This window comes from Cupressus sempervirens, chromosome 11, assembly GCF_028749045.1.
Source record: "Cupressus sempervirens isolate cs-2001-9-10 chromosome 11, ASM2874904v1, whole genome shotgun sequence".
Lineage (NCBI taxonomy): Eukaryota > Viridiplantae > Streptophyta > Pinopsida > Cupressales > Cupressaceae > Cupressus > Cupressus sempervirens.
The window spans coordinates 650,074,257-650,092,881 of record NC_143128.1 but is presented as its reverse complement, the minus strand read 5'-3'; positions in this window follow the sequence as shown (position 1 = coordinate 650,092,881).

Sequence of the window (18,625 nt, the reverse complement as noted above, 5' to 3'; positions counted from 1 at the left end):
ATTAAACCACTTTAGGGTTACTACATGTCGGCCATAAATTGGCAAATATTAACCATTACTTTAGTGGCGAATCTACAAATGGAAAATCTATGAATTTATGAAGTATGTACAGTACTTTCCTGATCAGTCACCACAAACTAACAATCTCCCACTTGGGGATTGATAAGGATCCACACTAAACAATAATCTCCCACTTGGAGACTGGTCCTGTAGCAATTTTGCTACTCCTTGAGGCTCCCACTAGATCAAACCACCCTGGACTTTATTGTTCTTTTATTCATGTTTAGTCTAGAAGACCAACCAAAGTTGAAGAGGAGTTCAACTTCTCCCTTGTTACTACATTTTTCAACATATCTGTTGGATTGTCATTTGTATGTATCTTCTCTGACTTTAACTGTCCATTCTCCAAAACTGACCAAATGAAATGGTACCACAACTGTATGTGTTTGGTCTTTGAATGCAAAGCTGAATTCTTTGCAAGATGAATGGCACTCTGACTATCTGTGAACAAATAATTATCCTTTTGAGGATGTCCCAATTCTTCCAAGAAGAACTGAAGCCATACCATCTCCTTAGCTACTTTTGTAGTAGCAATATACTCTGCCTCTGTAGTGGATAGAGCATTAATCTTTTGTAATCTAGAAACCCAGCTCACGACTACCCCACCAATAGTAAAGACATAACTTGTAGTACTCCGTCTGGTATCAATATCCCCTACCAAATTTGAGTCAACATAGCCTTGTAAATCAATAGTAGAGCCCCCAAAGTGTAAACACTTATTGGATGTTCCTCTCAAATATTTGAGAATCCATTTGACTGCATTCCAATGCTCAATTCCTAGATGACTCATATACCTGCTAACAACTCCCATTACATGTGCAATATTTGGCTTGGTACATACCATAGCATACATCAAGATTCCTACAGCTAAAGCATAGGGTACCTTGGACATCTCATCCTCCTCTTCTTGTGTCTTAGGACACATCTCCTTAGTCAACTTCCAATGACCAGGTAAAGGTCTACTGACAGCTTTAGAATTCTTCATAGAGAAACATTGCAACACCTTCTCAACATAATCAGCCTGAGATAGCGTCAATGTTATGTTCTTCCTATCTCTACAAATCTTCATACCAAGGATTTGTTTTGCTGCCCCCAAATCCTTCATTGCAAATGCATGTGCTAATTGGTATTTCATCCCCTTAATGTGATCCATGTTAGACCCAACTACAAGCATATCATCAACATATAAACATAAAATAATGTAGCTATCATCATCCAACCTCTTAAAGTAGACACAATGATTTGAATGACACCTACTATAACCATGCTCATGCATAAAATTGTCAAATTTCAGATACCATTGCTGAGGTGCTTGCTTCAAGCCATATAAACTTTTCTTCAATTTGTGAACTAAGTTCTCCTTACCTTTGACCGCAAATCCCTGTGGTTGAGCCATATATATCTCTTCATCTAAATCACCATGAAGGAAGGTTGTTTTAACATCAAGCTACTCCAAATGCAAATCTTCAATAGCCACAAGACTTAAAATAGTACGGATATAAGTCATCTTAACAACAGGAGAAAATATCTCATCAAAATCAATTCCATTTTTTGGTGCAAATCCTTTTACAACTAACGTGGCTTTAAATCTTTTCTTACCTCCTTCCTCTTCTTTTAGCCTATAAACCCACTTATTCTGTAAAGCTCTTTTACCAGCAAGAAACTTGCATAAATCCCATGTCTTATTCTTCAGCAAAGAGTCAATTTCATCTTTCATTGCAGACTCCCACTGAATCTTAGTATCCACCTGCATAGCTTCATCATAACATTTAGGTTCACTAGCATCAGTAAGTAAAATAGAATACAAAGAGGGAGAAAATCTTTGTGGAGGTCTAATTTGCCTCGTTGACCATCTAACATTCACCAGTATGTGTGGTATTTTTTATTGTAGTTATTGCACATCATGAGGAATGGTTGGAACATCAGCTTTTGGAGTATCATCCAACACTACATAATCATCATCTTTCTTCTCATGTTGCTGCAACAGATCTTTGTACAACACATTCTTATTGAATATGACATCCCTACTTCTTACAATTTTTTGATTTTCAAAATCCCAAAGCCTATAACCAAATTCATTAATGCCATATCCAACAAATACACATTTCTTTGACTTAGCTTCTAGCTTGGTTCTATTTTCAGAATCTATGTGAGCAAATGCTTCACAACTGAAGGTTTTGAGAAAAGAATAACTCACCTTCTTACTAGTCCATGCTTCCTTTGGAATACCATAGCCCAAAGGAGTAGAGGGACCTCTATTAATCAAATATAAAACAATATTGATAGCCTCCACTCACATGTGTAAGGGCAACCCAACATGCAACCTCATGCTCCTTGCACGCTCCATTATAGTCTTGTTCATATGTTCAGCCACTCCATTTTCCTGTGGAGTCCTTGGAACAATTTTTTGTCTATGAATACCATTAGTGGAGAAATAATCTTCAAATTCATGACTACAATACTCACCACCATTATCAAATATGAGACATTTTAATTTCTTACCAGTCTTATTCTCAACCAAGCATTTCCATTTCTTAAAAGTTTGAAATACATCATATTTATGTCTAAGGAAATAAACCCATACTTTTCTAGTTGCGTCATCAATAAATGTAACATAATAATGAGAGCCACCAAGGGAAGATACCTGAGCCAGTCCCCATACATCGGCATGCACAAGCTCTAATTTCTCCTTTTTGTTTTCCTTCCTAGTCTTCACAAAACTCACTCTCTTTTTTTTTCCATACACACAACTTTCACATAAATCCATATTAACACATTTTAGACCTGGTAAAACTTTATTTGAATGAAGTACTTTCATACCTTTCTCACTCATGTGCCCAAGTCTGTTGTGCCATAGCATTGTATCAAAATCTACATCAACTATTTGTTTTCCCTGCTCAACTGCAGCAATTATTCCTGAACATTCATTTTTCTCTGAAACAATTAGAGTAGAAGGAACAATATGACCTGTAAAAAGATATAAGGTGCCTACTTTCACACCTTTTGCTACTGCAAGGGAACCTTTTGAAACCTTCCAATTTTTATCAATAAAAGTAACTACACAACCCTCATCACCGAGTTGCCCTACTGAGATGAAATTTCTACTTAGCCTTGGAACATGTCTTACCTCATGTAGTAGCCAATGATTCCCATTCTGCAACTTAATCTTAACTTTTTCCTTTACAACAATCTGATAGGGTTCATTATCCCCCAAATAAACAACTCTAAAATCCCCTTGGACATAATCAATGAAATAATCTCTATGAGGTGTAGCATGAAATGAAGCACCAAAATCTAAAACCCATGAATCATCAACACTTTCTAAAGACAGAAGTAAAGCATCCTCTTCGAATTTTTCACTTACCACATTTGCCTCCTTGTCTCCATCTAGTTTATCTCCTGCATTTTTCTTTCAATTCCAACAATCTTTCTATTTGTGCCCTAGTTTTCCATAGTACCAGCAATTGTTCGATCTTCTCGTTTGAGACCTCTTCCCCTTTGACTTTCCTCTTGATTTCCCACGATTTTCAGAGTTACTTCCTCTCTCAATCATTTTGCCCCTACTTTGTGCACTCAAAACACTTCCTGATGTAGATCCACCTAAGGTTTTCCTATGAGTTTCCTCACTCAAAACAACACCGATCACATCATCATATTTTAGGGTACTAGATCCAACAACAGAGTTACTCACAGCCATTACCAAGCCATTTCAACTTTCAGGCAAAGAACACAAAATCAAGAGAGACCTAATTTCTTCATCAAAATTGACACCCATAGAAGATAACTGACTGGCAATAGTATTAAACTCATTTAAATGATCTGTAACAAATTCACCTTCTGCCATTTTTATATTAAGTAAACGCTTCATGAGAAATAACTTGTTTGAAGTGGAGGGCTTTTCATACAGTTTCACTAGGGTTTACATCAATTCTTCTGTCATCTTTGCTTTTGTAATATTAAATTGCACTAATGGTGCCAAGCATAATCGAATGCTTCCAAGTGTCTTTCTGTCCAAAATATCCCATTCATCATTTGACATAGATCCTTGGTTCTTGGCTTTGCCTTCCAACGAATTCCATAAATCTTTATGATAAAGATAGTCTTCCATTTGCATCTTCCGTAACTGGAAGTTCTGCCCGTTAAACCTATCAACCCTTAGCTTACCCTTGTCTTCCATCGCTCCCACTCAACCGTGAGACTTTCCTGCAGAGGATAATTGAAAAATAACCTCGCTCTGATACCACTTATTAGGATTAAACCACAGATAGAAAATAACAATTACATGCAAATATAACCAATAACAGAAAATAATAGATCACACAGAAAAAGAACACAAGGCACCAAGATTTAACATGGTTCACCCAATCCCTGGGCTACATCCACCAAACAGCAAGTTTGATATTTTTATGATCCAATGATTACAACCTGATTACAATCTGTAATCCCTTACAACTCAATACCGCCACAAGAACCAATTTCACATCACAACTATAAAACAACCCTAACCCTAAGCCCTTTTATACATGTATTAAACCACTTTAGGGTTACTACATGTAAGTCATAAATTGGCGAATATTAGCCATTACTTTAATGACGAATCTACGAATGGCGAATCTGCGAATAGTACCAAAATAAAATAAAATTGGGGCAATGCCCTGAGCCCCAAAGAATTTATGAAGTATGTATAGTACTTTCCTGATCAGTCACCACAAACTAACACTAAATTTATGAGGCTAAAACACAACAATGTTTTTTTTTGAAGATGTACTATAGATTTTATATGTAGGTCTATACTTGTTACAGACGTTCTATTGAATGAGGAGTAGTCCGAATAACATTTTATGTTTCCTTGAGGGTGTTGGAAGTTTATTAATTTGTTCATTGAGTTTTAGGGGATATTAAAGTTAGTTGATGTAACGGAATTGGCTCCATTCAAACCCGGGGTTTTCAAGCCTTCCATTAGAGGTCACCTAGTTGTTTAGCATTGATAGCAATGCTAGGTTATAATGACAACGTTACATGTTTTTATTGTTATAAACCTTCCACACTCCAATTAAGGCACTCCGCAAATGCATGTAAGGTTTCATTTTCATATGAATGTAGTTGCAAAGGTTCTAGGTTTTGCAAACACAGAGATGTTTGATAATTGTCTTAAATGTGTTTGGATAAAAGTTACCCTATCACATACTTACCTTTCTCATTTATCTTCCATTTCCATTTTATTGCATATAAATATTCTCTTAAAGGACTCCTTACATCTTACTCCTCTTCTGACCTTGTTCAATTTGATACATTACTGATTAGGTATTTTTAATTACTTATTGGTTATAATTTAATGTTATTTATTTATCTAATTTTGTTTTAAAATTAAGTATTAAATATTTATTTGATTACTTTTTTATTAAAAAAAATTCTTTACTTATTTGCTATTGACTCTACAGTACCAATATCCCCAAGTGAGAGAGTAAATCAACGTATTTAATTAAACTTTTATTAATATGACACATCACAAAAACATAAAATTAAAAGTCTAACATTATCCTTCATAAATTAATATTACTAATTTCTAAACATGCTTTTATCTCCCTTTTGTTAACACTAAGTTTATCCATAATTTAAATTCTTATTAATCAATACACTGGAATACCATTCCATGCCATATGTGAATCGTCTAAAGTACTCATTCCACTATTAAATTATAACCCCATACATTATTGTTTGCCTCATTAATTCAGTAAAAGAACCTACATTATAAATTTAAATTCTAACAATTCAAAATTAATTAAATGCATTATTAATTATTCCCTTTAGTCATATACATTATTAATTAACTAACTCCTAATCATAACTCTATCAAATATCCTATCTAATAACCAACATTCTCTACCTATCCATAATCATTTATAAATGCTAAACTACCCAAATAATCCTAACTACCTAATAACTAACCATACCATCCTAACTCTCCTCTCCAACACCCCTTACTAACAAAAACTCCCGACAAAAAAATTAATAATAAAGCACATGTCTGCTCCCTAATTTTTTCCCCCAAAAACTTATTCCCACATCCCAACATGGGAATTATACTCTCCCCAAGGCACCTAAATCTCTTATTCAACACCCCCCCTCCCACACACCCCCATACTTCCCATCTCCAATGTGGCCCATCTCCTTCCTAGGTCCACGTGACATAGGCTTAAAAAGCAAATTGTTGCAATACGTTTCCTTGGGTTTGAAAATGAATTAACATTAGGATAAGACTTTTGTCCTTTCCTTGCAAGCAATTTCTTTTGTTCAAAACAACTTAAAGTCAGCCCTTTGAACCTCCCACGTGTGAGGAGGAAGAAGTGATGGGGAAGCTTCCAAGGTGGTCGGCCTTGGGAAGTCTCCCTAGTTTCTTTTCCATTATTTTTATATTTATTAAGTACCATGTACATTAGAGATGTCAGTTTAAGATTTTAAATTTTTATTTATTTATTTGGTATTTCATTATTATTTGTGGGAATTTACATAGGGTACTTTCTAGTATTATAAGGTAGATGTCTAGGCTTAATATTCTTTTGATTTGACATACCATAGTTTTGCTTATATATATGTTTATGAAAATTTCCAATATGATGACCTACGGGTCACGAGATTTTTATGCCCTTTTCTTACAACAACCTAGGGAAAGGGTCATAATTATTATTTGAGCCTTAGTATATTCTTTATCTTATTAATCCTCTAATCACAAGATTCTGGGTATATCCTCTTGGATTAAATATTACTCTGTAATCTAGGGGTGGGAATTATTTTTTTCCCCATACATTTTCCAAAGACTTAATATGCATCGAAAGGCTAGTCCGTTTATGGGTTTTGGGTTATGCATTCATTCTTAGTCTTTTTTTTTTGGTTTCTACTATGATATCTTAGTGAATATGTTTTCGAGATATTACGGTGCTACTTAGCCTAGAGATTTGTTAGACTAGAAAACCAAGTGATATTTTTTCATAAACATAAAAAGAAATATCAAGTGAAATAAATTCCTACCACTACATAACATGTGAACTTACAAATCAATCACCTATAAAAAAATTATTTGGAATTGAGTCAACTACATCCATGATATTCTTGTCAAAACAACTATGCAATATATCTAACAAATCATCTATAGATCATCAAAAGAAGGAGGATTTCATTTCATAAATTTCTCTCTATTACATCCTATCACATAATATAAAAAAAAATTAGAACAATTATTTCCTTGTAAGTAACTCTATCCAATCTCTCAACCTTTCTTTTCACAATTACAACAATATACATCGATTACAAATCCCTTTTACATCAAAATGCAATAACAATGAAGACTTGAAAAAAACAATACATTTGAGATGACATAGAACATTGGTCCCTCTTCAAATTTGATTATCCAACTTATCAAGAGTGGAAACCTAACATCTTCAAGGAATCCATCTTCACAATCCTGCACATAACACATAGGCTAGGAACCATGGACGCTCACCTCCCATCCTAGGCTTCTATGAAGCCACCCACCGAGCAGGGGAAACAAGATCCAAACGGGTTATACACATACATCCCTTGCCATTGCATGAGCACAACACAAACACAAAAAAACTCCCTCCCATGGCTTACACTATGATTCACCATTTGAATTATCTCACATTGGGTGAAGGTGGGCTCTTCAAAGAGGAGATGCCATAACCAACATAAAACATCATATTGCAATTGCATGTGCCTCTCAAGGCGACCATGAAATCTCCTTCTTCATACAAACAAATCCCTTGTATCTCCTAAAAATAATAGAGGTGTATGGCTTCAATGGAGCCCATACTCCATTAAAGAAAACAATCCCTCATCATGAGGTAAATCTTCTCAACTCCAATGTTGAGCCCTTCACCCAAGGCTTCTCTTCCCTCCCAAGGGTGAGTGAAGCACTCACACCCATGATCACATTCAACATTCAAATCCAAACAAGAAAATCAAGAAGGAAAAAATAAAAAAAAATCTTCAAGCTCACAATACACATTCACATTGCCACAACACAACACCCAAAACCCATAATGCAAAGATTCACAATACAATGCATGCTCCATTGACAATCCTCCATACTTGCATATTTATTTTGCAATACTAAAAGAAAGAAATTAAACATGGTTTGAAACACCAACCTTGGTCCAAGCTAAAGGAAATGATAGTTGTAGTAGAGCTCCTTTAATCTCCCTCCAAACCTAACTGCCTCTAAACTTGGAGAGTGGTTGAACAACCCACTAATTTGACCAAGACTCTCTAATAAGGCCTTCTCACTAACTATTTTAGCAAAGATACATAGCCACCTCCTCTTAACAACTTGTCTCTTCTAACTTTTCTATATTTGACTTAGTGGGAACATGGGAGAAAACACATGTGACAACTCCAAATTCGAATTGATGGAAGAATGCATGGGTAAAGGGCCCCCCTAGGCTATCTAGGCACTCATATGGTCAAAATTAGGTCCCTAACTTGATATACTATCATATGGGTAACTTATTTTAACATAAAAGACACCTTGGGACCACCTAATGACCCCTCAAAACCCTAGTCAAGTCAAAATTCGAATTTCTTATGGTTGAGATCCATCTTACCCCTTGTCAAGTGAGTTTACTTACTTATTAATAGGTTAATTAGTTTTAGGGTAAATTGCCACCATGTTCAAAACTCTAAATGACATGTCAATTACACACAAAGTTCACAAGTGTCAAGTGACACATAAAAACACATTCACATTCACATTACCATGAAATGCTTCTAATGCATCTTTATGATTAAACATTTCCACAAGCAAGCAACCTTACATTTACAAAGAAAAATACTTTCACAATGAGGCTTTTGAATCTTCCAAAGATTCACCTTGGTTAAACTGTGTTGACAAGGTTTGGAACTTGTTTCCCCCAAAAATTTCCATGATTCCACTTCCTACACATTAAACTCGAGCATCAATAGTCCAAAGAGGTCGCATAAAATACATATATCACAAATGCATTTAAATTTCATAGTTCAAATTCAATTTCCTTCCCTAGTCATTTCAAATAGTTTGTTTGAAATATTAAAATATCACAATTTGATTATCATAAGTCATCATTATCAAATTAACATTTATTTGCATATCATAATCATTCATCTGCATATCATAAAGCATCATAATCAAATTAACATTTATCTACAAATCATAAATCATCATAATCAAATTAACATTGTGCATCGCATCAAAATCTGATAGTATCATGTCATAAAACTACATCCATATGTGTTCGATCATTTCATACACATTAATAGGTTCTTATTGTATATCATAATGTAAAACACTACTAGAGTATCAAAATGAATAGATAAAACAATCCACTATCCATCTAAGTCTCAAATAGTTGTCAAAATATCAAGGTCTCGAATATCAAAATGTAAATAAAATATCTATGCTATGACAAGTTGGGGTGAGGCCTCACACAAAGCTTTTAGTGTTACTAAGTGAATTGGGGCGACATTGCACATCTTTCCAACCGTTCATCGTGACATTGATTCGACTATTGCATTAGCTTCAGATGGGCAAGTGAACCATAGTCACACCTTGTTTTTGGCTACAGAGCCTCTAGTACAATCGTGACCACCATTCACTAAAGTGTCCCCAAGGTGCACTAAGCACATTTCAATTTTCATCTTCTAAGGGTAATAACTCAGAGCTTGTGAGGGCTCTTGACAAACTTCTAGATCATAGAGGACCATGTTAATGAACCCTAAAGTAACCAGTCTCAGTTTGGAGAGATTCCAAATGGATGTAGTTTGGCACAACATTCTCGCTTGATGCCAAATCTTCCAGTGTTACTTAGTGAATTGGGGCAACATTGCATATCTTTCCAACCATTCATCATGGTATCGATTCAACTATTTTGTTAGCTCAAAATAGGCAGGTGAACCTTAGTGACACCTTTTTTTCGACCATAAAGGCTCTACAACAATCGTGTCCACCATGCACTGAAGTGTCCCCAAGGTGCACTAAGCACATTTCAACTGCCATCTTTTAAAGGTCATAACTCAAAGCTCGTGAGGGCTATTTAAACGCTATCAAATGGTAGAGGATTATATTGATGAAATCTATGGTAAGTTGTCTCAATTTAGAGAGATTCCAAATGGATGTGATTTGGCACAACATTCTCGCTTGATTTCAAAACTTGCAGTGTTAGTGAATTAAGGGAACATTGCATATCTTTCCAATCATTCATCATGGTATCGATTTGACTATTCCATTAGCTTTGGATGGGAGAACCCTAGTGAAACCCTTGTTTTGACCATGGATCCTCTAGAATAATCATGACCACCATGTATAGAAGTGTCCCCAACACATTTTTGTTGCCATCTTCTAAGGATCATAACTTAGAGATTGTGAGAGCTATCAACAAATAACTAGATGGTAGAGAAATGTGTTGACAAACCCTATAGTAACCTATCTCAGTTCAGAGAGATTCCAAATGGATGTGATTTGGTACAATATTCTCAGTTGATGCCAAAACTTGCAGTGTTACTTAGTGAATTGGGGCAACATTGCATATCTTTCCAACCATTCAATGTGGCATCGATTCGACTGTTCTATTAGCTCTGGATAAGCGGGTGAACCCTGGTCACACCCTTGTTTTGGCCATAGTGCCTTTAGAAAAATCATGACCACCATGCACCGAAGTGTCCCCAAGGTACACTAAGCACATTTTAGCTATCATCTTCCTAAGGGTCATAACTCAAAGCTTGTGAGGGCTATTGATTTTTTTAAAAATGATATAGAATCATGTTGACAAACCCTACAGTAAGCTTGTTTCAGTTCAGAGAGATTCCAAATATTTGTGATTTGGCACAACATTATCACTTTATGCCAAGCCTTACAATGTTACTTTGTAAATTAGGACAACATTGTATATCTTTCTAACTGTTCATCATGGCATCGATTCAATTATTTTGTTATCTCTGGATGGACGGGTGAACCCTAGTCACACCCTTGTTTTGGCCAAAAAACCTTTAGAACAATTACAACCACCATGCATCGAACTGACCCCAAGGTGCACTTGTTTTGGTGGCCATCTTCTAAGGGTCATAACTCAAAGGTTGTGAGGGCTATCAAAAAAATTTCAGATGGTAGAGGACCATGTTGACGAACCCTATAGTAACCTATCTCAATTTGGTAGATATTCCAAGTAGATTTGATTTGGCATAACATTCTTTCTTGATACCAAAACTTGCAGTATTACTTAGTGAATTGGGGCAACATTGCATATCTTTCCAACTATTCATCATGGCATAGATTCAACTATTTTTTTAGCTCCAAATGGGAGAGTGAACCCTAGTGACACCTTTTCTTTGGCCACGAAGCCTCTAAACAATCGCAACCACCATGCACCGAAGAGTCCCCAAGGTGCACTATGCACATTCCAGTTGCCATCTTCTAAGGGTCATAACTCAGATCTTGTGAGGACTATCAAAAAACTATTAGATGGTAGAGGACTGAGTTGATGAACCCTATAGTAACCTATCTTAGTTTGAAGAGATTCTAAATGAATGTGATTTGGTACAACATTCTCGCTTGATGCCAAAACTTGTAATATTACTTAGAGAATTGGGGCAACATTGCATATCTTTCCAATCATTCATCATGGCATCAATTTGACTATTTTTCTAGTTCTGAATGGGTGGGTGAACCCTAGTGATACCCTTGCTTCAGCCACAAAGCCTCTAGAACAATCACGACCACCATACACTAAGTGTCCCCAAGGTGCACTAAGCTTATTTTAGTTGCCATCTTCTAAGGGTCATAACTGGTAAGCTTGTGAGGGATATTGACAAATTGTCAAATGGTAGAGGATTGTATTAGCAAACCGTACAATAACCTATCTCATTTCATAAAGTTCCACAATGGATTTGAGTTAGCACAACATTCTCTCCTGATCCTAAAACTTGTAGTGTTACTTCATGTATTGAGGCAACATTGCATATCTTTCCAACCATTCAATGTGGCATTGATTTGACTATTCTATTATCTTTGTATAGGTGGTTGAACCCTAGTCACACTCTTATTTTGTCCATAGAGCCTGTAGAACAATCGTGACCACCATGCACGGAAGTGTCCCTAAGGTGTGCTAAGCATGTTTCACCTATCATCTTCTAAGGGGCATAAATCAAAGCTCGTGAAGGCTATCAACAAAATTTAAGATGGTAAAGGACTATGTTGACAAACCCTACAATAATTTGCCTGAGTTTAGAGAGACTCCAAATGGATTTGATTTGACACAATATTCTTAATTGATGCCAAAACTTGTAGTGTTACTTAATGAATTAGGACAACATTGTATATCTTTCCAATTATTCATCATGGCATCAATTCAACTATTTTGTTAGCTCTGGATGGGTGTGTGAATCTTAGTTGCATCCTTGTTTTGGCCACAAAACATCTAGAACAATGAAAACCACCATGCATCGAAGTGTCCCCAAGGTGCACTAAACATGTTTCAAAGGCCATCTTCTAAGGGTCACAACTCAAAGCTCATGAGGTATGTCAAATGGTAGTGGACCATATTGAGGAACCCTACAATAACCTATCTTAGTTTGGAGAGATTCCAAATGGATGTGATTTGGCACAACATTCTCGTTTGATGCCAAAACTTGTAGTGTTACTTAGTGCATTGGGGAAACATTGCATATTTTTCCAAGAGTTCATTGTGGCATTGATTGGATTTGTTCTATTAGGTCCAGATGGGTGGGTGAACCCTAGTCACACCCTTTTTTTGGCTATGGAGCCTTGAGAACAATCATGACCACAATTCACCAAAGTGTCCCTAATGTGCATTAAGCATGTTTCAACTGTCATCTTCTAAGGGTCATAACTTGGAGCTCATGAGGGCTATCGACAAACTATCAGATGGTAGAGGATTGTCCTAACCATATAACGATATTTACAAAAAACTGACATTAATGACAAAACTGCATACCCGATCAACATTCAAAGTCATAACTACATACTTAAACCCAAATACTTATACAAACATCTATTACAATGGAAATAAGCCAATATTCAAGTGACAAAATTTGGCATATGAATATGCACATGTTAGATTTTTAGAACTTTTCCATACAAATTTTGGCATTTGAATATGCACATGTCACATTTTTACAACTTTTCCATAAAAAAATTGGCATTTAAATTTGCGCATGTTACTTTTTTACAACATTTTTATACAAAATTTGGCATTTGAATATGCACATGTTGCATTTTTACAAGTTTTCTATACATAATTTGGCATTTGAATATGCACATTTTATATTTCTTCTAAGTTCCTATATATAAAATTTGGCATCTAAATATACACATGATAGCGAAGTTACAAAATTTCACATATGATATATACAGAATTTTCAAAAATTATTCTACTAGATAGTGTACAATAATTCTTCTAGATGATGCAAAATCAATCAAGACAACCTTCTGGATCAACTCCAACCCTTATTGTTTCAAGTATTGCCTCATGATCATATTCATGAACTTTTCACAAATTCTTGTTAAGAGGTCTACCACGGTATTTCATCAACTGAATATTTTTTTTAACAACAAGGTTAGAGTAATGAATTATATGTCTTTGTATCTCAAAATCCTAAAACATCTAGGCATTAAAATTCCTGATAGGGCACCTGCATTTGATTAAACCTTATAAGTGAATGCCATAATAATCATAAAATTAATTTTAGCTTAGAGTTAACGAAACTAGACACAATAATAGTACCTTCTAAGCCAAGTGCCTATGACAACAACACAATTGGGTACTCAATACCCTCACCATCAGTGACTGTAGTTGTCAATTCTTTTTGTCCCTTCTTCATAATTCTCATTTGCAATAACTACACATACATGACCTGCATTTAATCTACAAGGATAATATCAAATATAATGGAGAGTGCAATTTTAAAGAATGCATTTCACTTGCTCCACTAAGATAGATATGTGGTTAAAATCCATTAATACTTCAATCTGGTTCAATTGTAGTGCTCTAGGTATTTCACATGAATCAAGAGGTTGCAAAGGTCTACAAGACCAATTACCAACCCATTCTCTTGATTTACATTCAACCCATACAAAATGCATACATGTGGAGCAAAAGCATGCAAGTTGTCTAGTATAAATTGCTGATGATGTTGTATTTGAACTTCCAAAAGAATGCATTTCACTTGATCCTTGAAGGGTACAACAATCCTACAAGTTTTTAATGTCATCTTTGCATATCAACCAAAAAAATATAGAAACCAAAGAATTCCTACATTGCCTGGTCCCATAGTAGAGTTACACCATTGCACTATAGATTATGTATCTTTTATCATTGTGCCACCTTTGTACTTCAATTCCTCTCTAGTAAGTTCTCTTTTAACACATGCTCCCACACCATCATGCTCTTCCTTTCCTTGCCCTACCCTGGTGAAATTCCAAAAAAGTTGGACATCACTTGTCACATGCATCCTTGTCAAGCAATAGAACATCCTTGCATTCTTGAATTGTGTCATGCAATTATCTGACCATATTATGTGTTGATTGTAGCTAACATCTCTTTCTCTTAAATTATCGTAGAATTTTCTAAAACAACCTTGCACAAAATCTGATGAATGAGTTTGATTCATCACTAATGTAGAAGTGATACTCTCTTACAACCTTTCTATCATCCTTCGTGTTATCATGTGCATGAATGAATGCTATGTGCACAAAAATTGAGACTTGTGTAGAGTGTTAGTATATTTTTTGTACTTCATTTTGAGGCTTTAGTGTATAATTTTCAGCAAAATCAATGTGTATGACATATATACTCATATACGAGAGTCTCTTGAAACACTTTCATAAAATTAGCTACACATATATCCTTTTTCACTTACACTTCTTTAATTCTTTTCCATTTTTAACACCATACATAACCAACTTGTACTTTCTAAGAGAAACTACTTTTTGACCAATTTCATGTGTGCTATCTACATGTTGGCATGTTTACAACTTTTGGTAACCACAACATTTATCACAAGAACCTTTCAAATACATAACCTTATAATAAATGTTGTCATCTTCTTGTGTGCATAATATACTTGTAATAAACTTTTCGATGGCTTTGGAAGTTCTTTTAGACCACCTTCTTGTAAAACATCGTTAGTGTGCAAAGTACAACATATAGAATGATAAATATCATAATGCATGGAAAATTCAAGATGGACCCTAAAAAAACATGTAGTGTGTGTATGATTAATCTTAATGTAAAATGGTTTTGTCATCTCAAAAAACCTTTTGTTGATTCTAATTTGAGGATACTTTGAAGAAAAAATTCATAAAATTGTATTTGAGTTATCTCTAAAAAGTGTTTTGGATGTGGGTCACGATTTGTACTCCCAATTCACCTTTTGACAACATCTTTTTGGTTTGGTGAAACCCTTGTGCCATCAAACCAAAAAAATTCAATTAGTGTTCTTACTGAATCAACAACAACCTTGTCCTTGCATGGGAGTTTACACAAGAATGAGAAAAGATGATCATTACTATAAGGATCCTCAATTTTATCTTGCCTCTCCAAGGCTTTGTGTAATGTTGTTATACTTAACTTTAATGTCTTGTTTGTTATACTTATTATGCGATCTATTTTCATTTCCTTTCCCACTATGGTTGATGTAAGAACACACCAACATTAACATCTTTAATATGTGATTTTGAATCAATGGCTTGATATGCATTGATAAGGTTTCTCATAGTAGTTCTTTCACTACTATTTTTAGATGTTCTTAACCCCAAAATTCTCATCATCATTCTAAATTTCATTTTTTTAATCATTTCAATAGCTACTTAACATCTTCTACTTACATTTAATATTTCAAAGTAGTTATTCCATATCTTATTAACAATTCTTCTACAATTTATTTCTAACATTTTATCAGGCATTGGCCTCAAAATATTTTCATCAATGTTGATTAGAAATCTTAGCTATATACAAATTATTCTAGGAGGTGTAGACAATGGTACATTGTGTACATTAGGCACATTATGTGCATGAGGTAAATTAGGTGCATTACATGAATTAGATGCATAAGGTGAATATGGTTCATTACATGAATTAGGTGCAAGAGGTGAAATAGATGCATGCTTTTGAATATCAATTGGTGTGATGTGCTCTTGAATTAATTATCTACGTTAAGTTCTTTAATTTCAATTGGTGTGTGCTCTTGAAATTAATTCGCTACATTAGGTGCATTCATAGTTTCAATTGGTGTGTGCTCTTGAAATTCATTTGCCACATTAGGTGCATTCATCATTTCAATATCAATTAGTGCATTCTCACCACTCACATCATGTATATTTGATGCTCTAGCTTGACATAATCTTCTCATATGCTCACTTTGTTTTTCCTTAATTGCCTCTTGTCCCTCAGTTGATCTTCTCTTCTTCTTTCTCATTGTTAATAACATACAAAATAACAACAAAATAGAATTTTTTTTGTTATAATCCCAGTTGAAAGTGGTATAATAACATGAACATAAACTCAAAAAACAATTCAATTCAATCATTTTATATAAAGGTGAAGTTACAATGATTATAAAAACATGAACAAGACACCCAAAAATATGAAATTTTGATCATTTCAAAGCAAGAAGACAAAAGATGTGTACTTGTAGCAGAACACCCTATGACACAGTAGTGAGACCTAGCAACAACTTGCAATAGTTTTTTAAGGTCATTAAGAAGTTAATATTTGCATAATATGCAAAACATGATCACATTATTAATACCTAAACATGTAACTTTATAATTTTGTATAATGTACAAAACACAATCGTATTATTAGGAACTAAATCATTGCAACTAGTTTTGTGTAACTCCATTAGGTTATGCAGATCTCGAAGCAATGACAACTCGAATAAGAGTGAAAGTGATAGATAGTTAGAGAGCTCTAGATGGAGAGAAGAGAGGAAGAGAGAGGGGATATGATTGAGCAAGAGTAGGGGATAGAAAGAGAAAGAGACAAAGGATAGGATGGAGAGACAAAGGGAGGGAGTGAGATGGAGTACTGGAGAGAAGGGGGTAGGATGTGTGTGTGTGTGTGTGTGTGTGTGTGTGAGAGAGAGAGAGAGAGAGAGAGAGAGAGAGAGAGAGAGAGAGAGAGAGAGAGAGAGAGAGAGAGAGAGAGAGAGATTATAGGATGGAAAGAGAAAGAGGTGATAGTATATAAATAGACCTCATGATGGAGATAGAGAGAGAAGAGAATATCATGGGGTGAGAGAGACAATGAGAGGGAGTGATGGAGAGAAGGGTATACAAAGAGAGGGGATATCACAGAGAGACAGAGGGAGGAAGTGAGAGGGAGCAACAGAGAGAAGGGGATAGAAAGAGAGAGTAGATATGAGAGAGAGAGAGAGAGAGAGAGAGAGAGAGAGAGAGAGAGAGAGGGTGGGGGGTAAGGAAGGAGAAAAAAAAATGTAGATAGATGATACAAGCATATGTACTTTTATATGTATATATCTAAAGATATATAACATAATGGGAAGTAGCAATTGGCTTTAGTTTATACATATATAACATGATTGCATTATGGATAGTATGGGAATTGAGTTTTACTATTCATAATGCGATCACGTTATTTAAAAATTAAAGCGTGATCATGTTTAGGCTTGGTAAAGGGCTTGTTAGCCTACTCAAAGGCTTGGGTTGATGTTTTCCCTCCATTTTTGTTACTTTAGACATTTTTTCATCTTCTAAGATCAATTCTCATCTTTGATTTCATCAGGTTTGAAAATGGTGAATTAAGTATCTCTAAAATTACCACCATAATCTCACACGTATTCTTATATTTCTAACCATATAACTTTTTTAAAGTTTGGACAACATTAACATTGTGAAGTTAATTTTTCTATATTATTTTCTTCATAGTCCTCTTAGACATATGCCTACCATTTTTTTTAATAACTTTTGATCTAATTAACTAAATGGAAAATAAATTAGATATTATTATTCAACAGTTTATTCTATACACTTTTAAGAAAAAGTGTTGATTTTAGATTATTTTGATGCAAGTTATGCCCATCACACAAATAGGTACCAAAATTTCAAGATGGGGTCATTTCAAAAAATCATAGAAAAAAAATTACTTGTCATAAAATTATGAAAAAATATACAACTTCTAGATCTCCCTCTTACTTGCAATCCTACCAAAGGGTTTTTCAAAATACTAAATATAACTATATGTTTTGTGGAGAACACGATAACAACTATGTTATGTTTTTCACCAAAATAGGAATAGTTTTTTGTGAACATGAAGTTTGACCCTCTTAATATTATCCATTTAAAAAAATTCTTTGTAGTTTAGAAATGAGATTCATAGTACTACACTTGTTGTCTTTTACATAGTTTCTCATTTTGAGTGCATGACCCTCATATGACTCTTTTAAGATCAGGTTTACCAAATTTAAGAAAAAAAGGTGTCCACTTATACCCTCTTTTTGCACACCATCTTGGTGCACTTACCCACATAATATAAGGTTT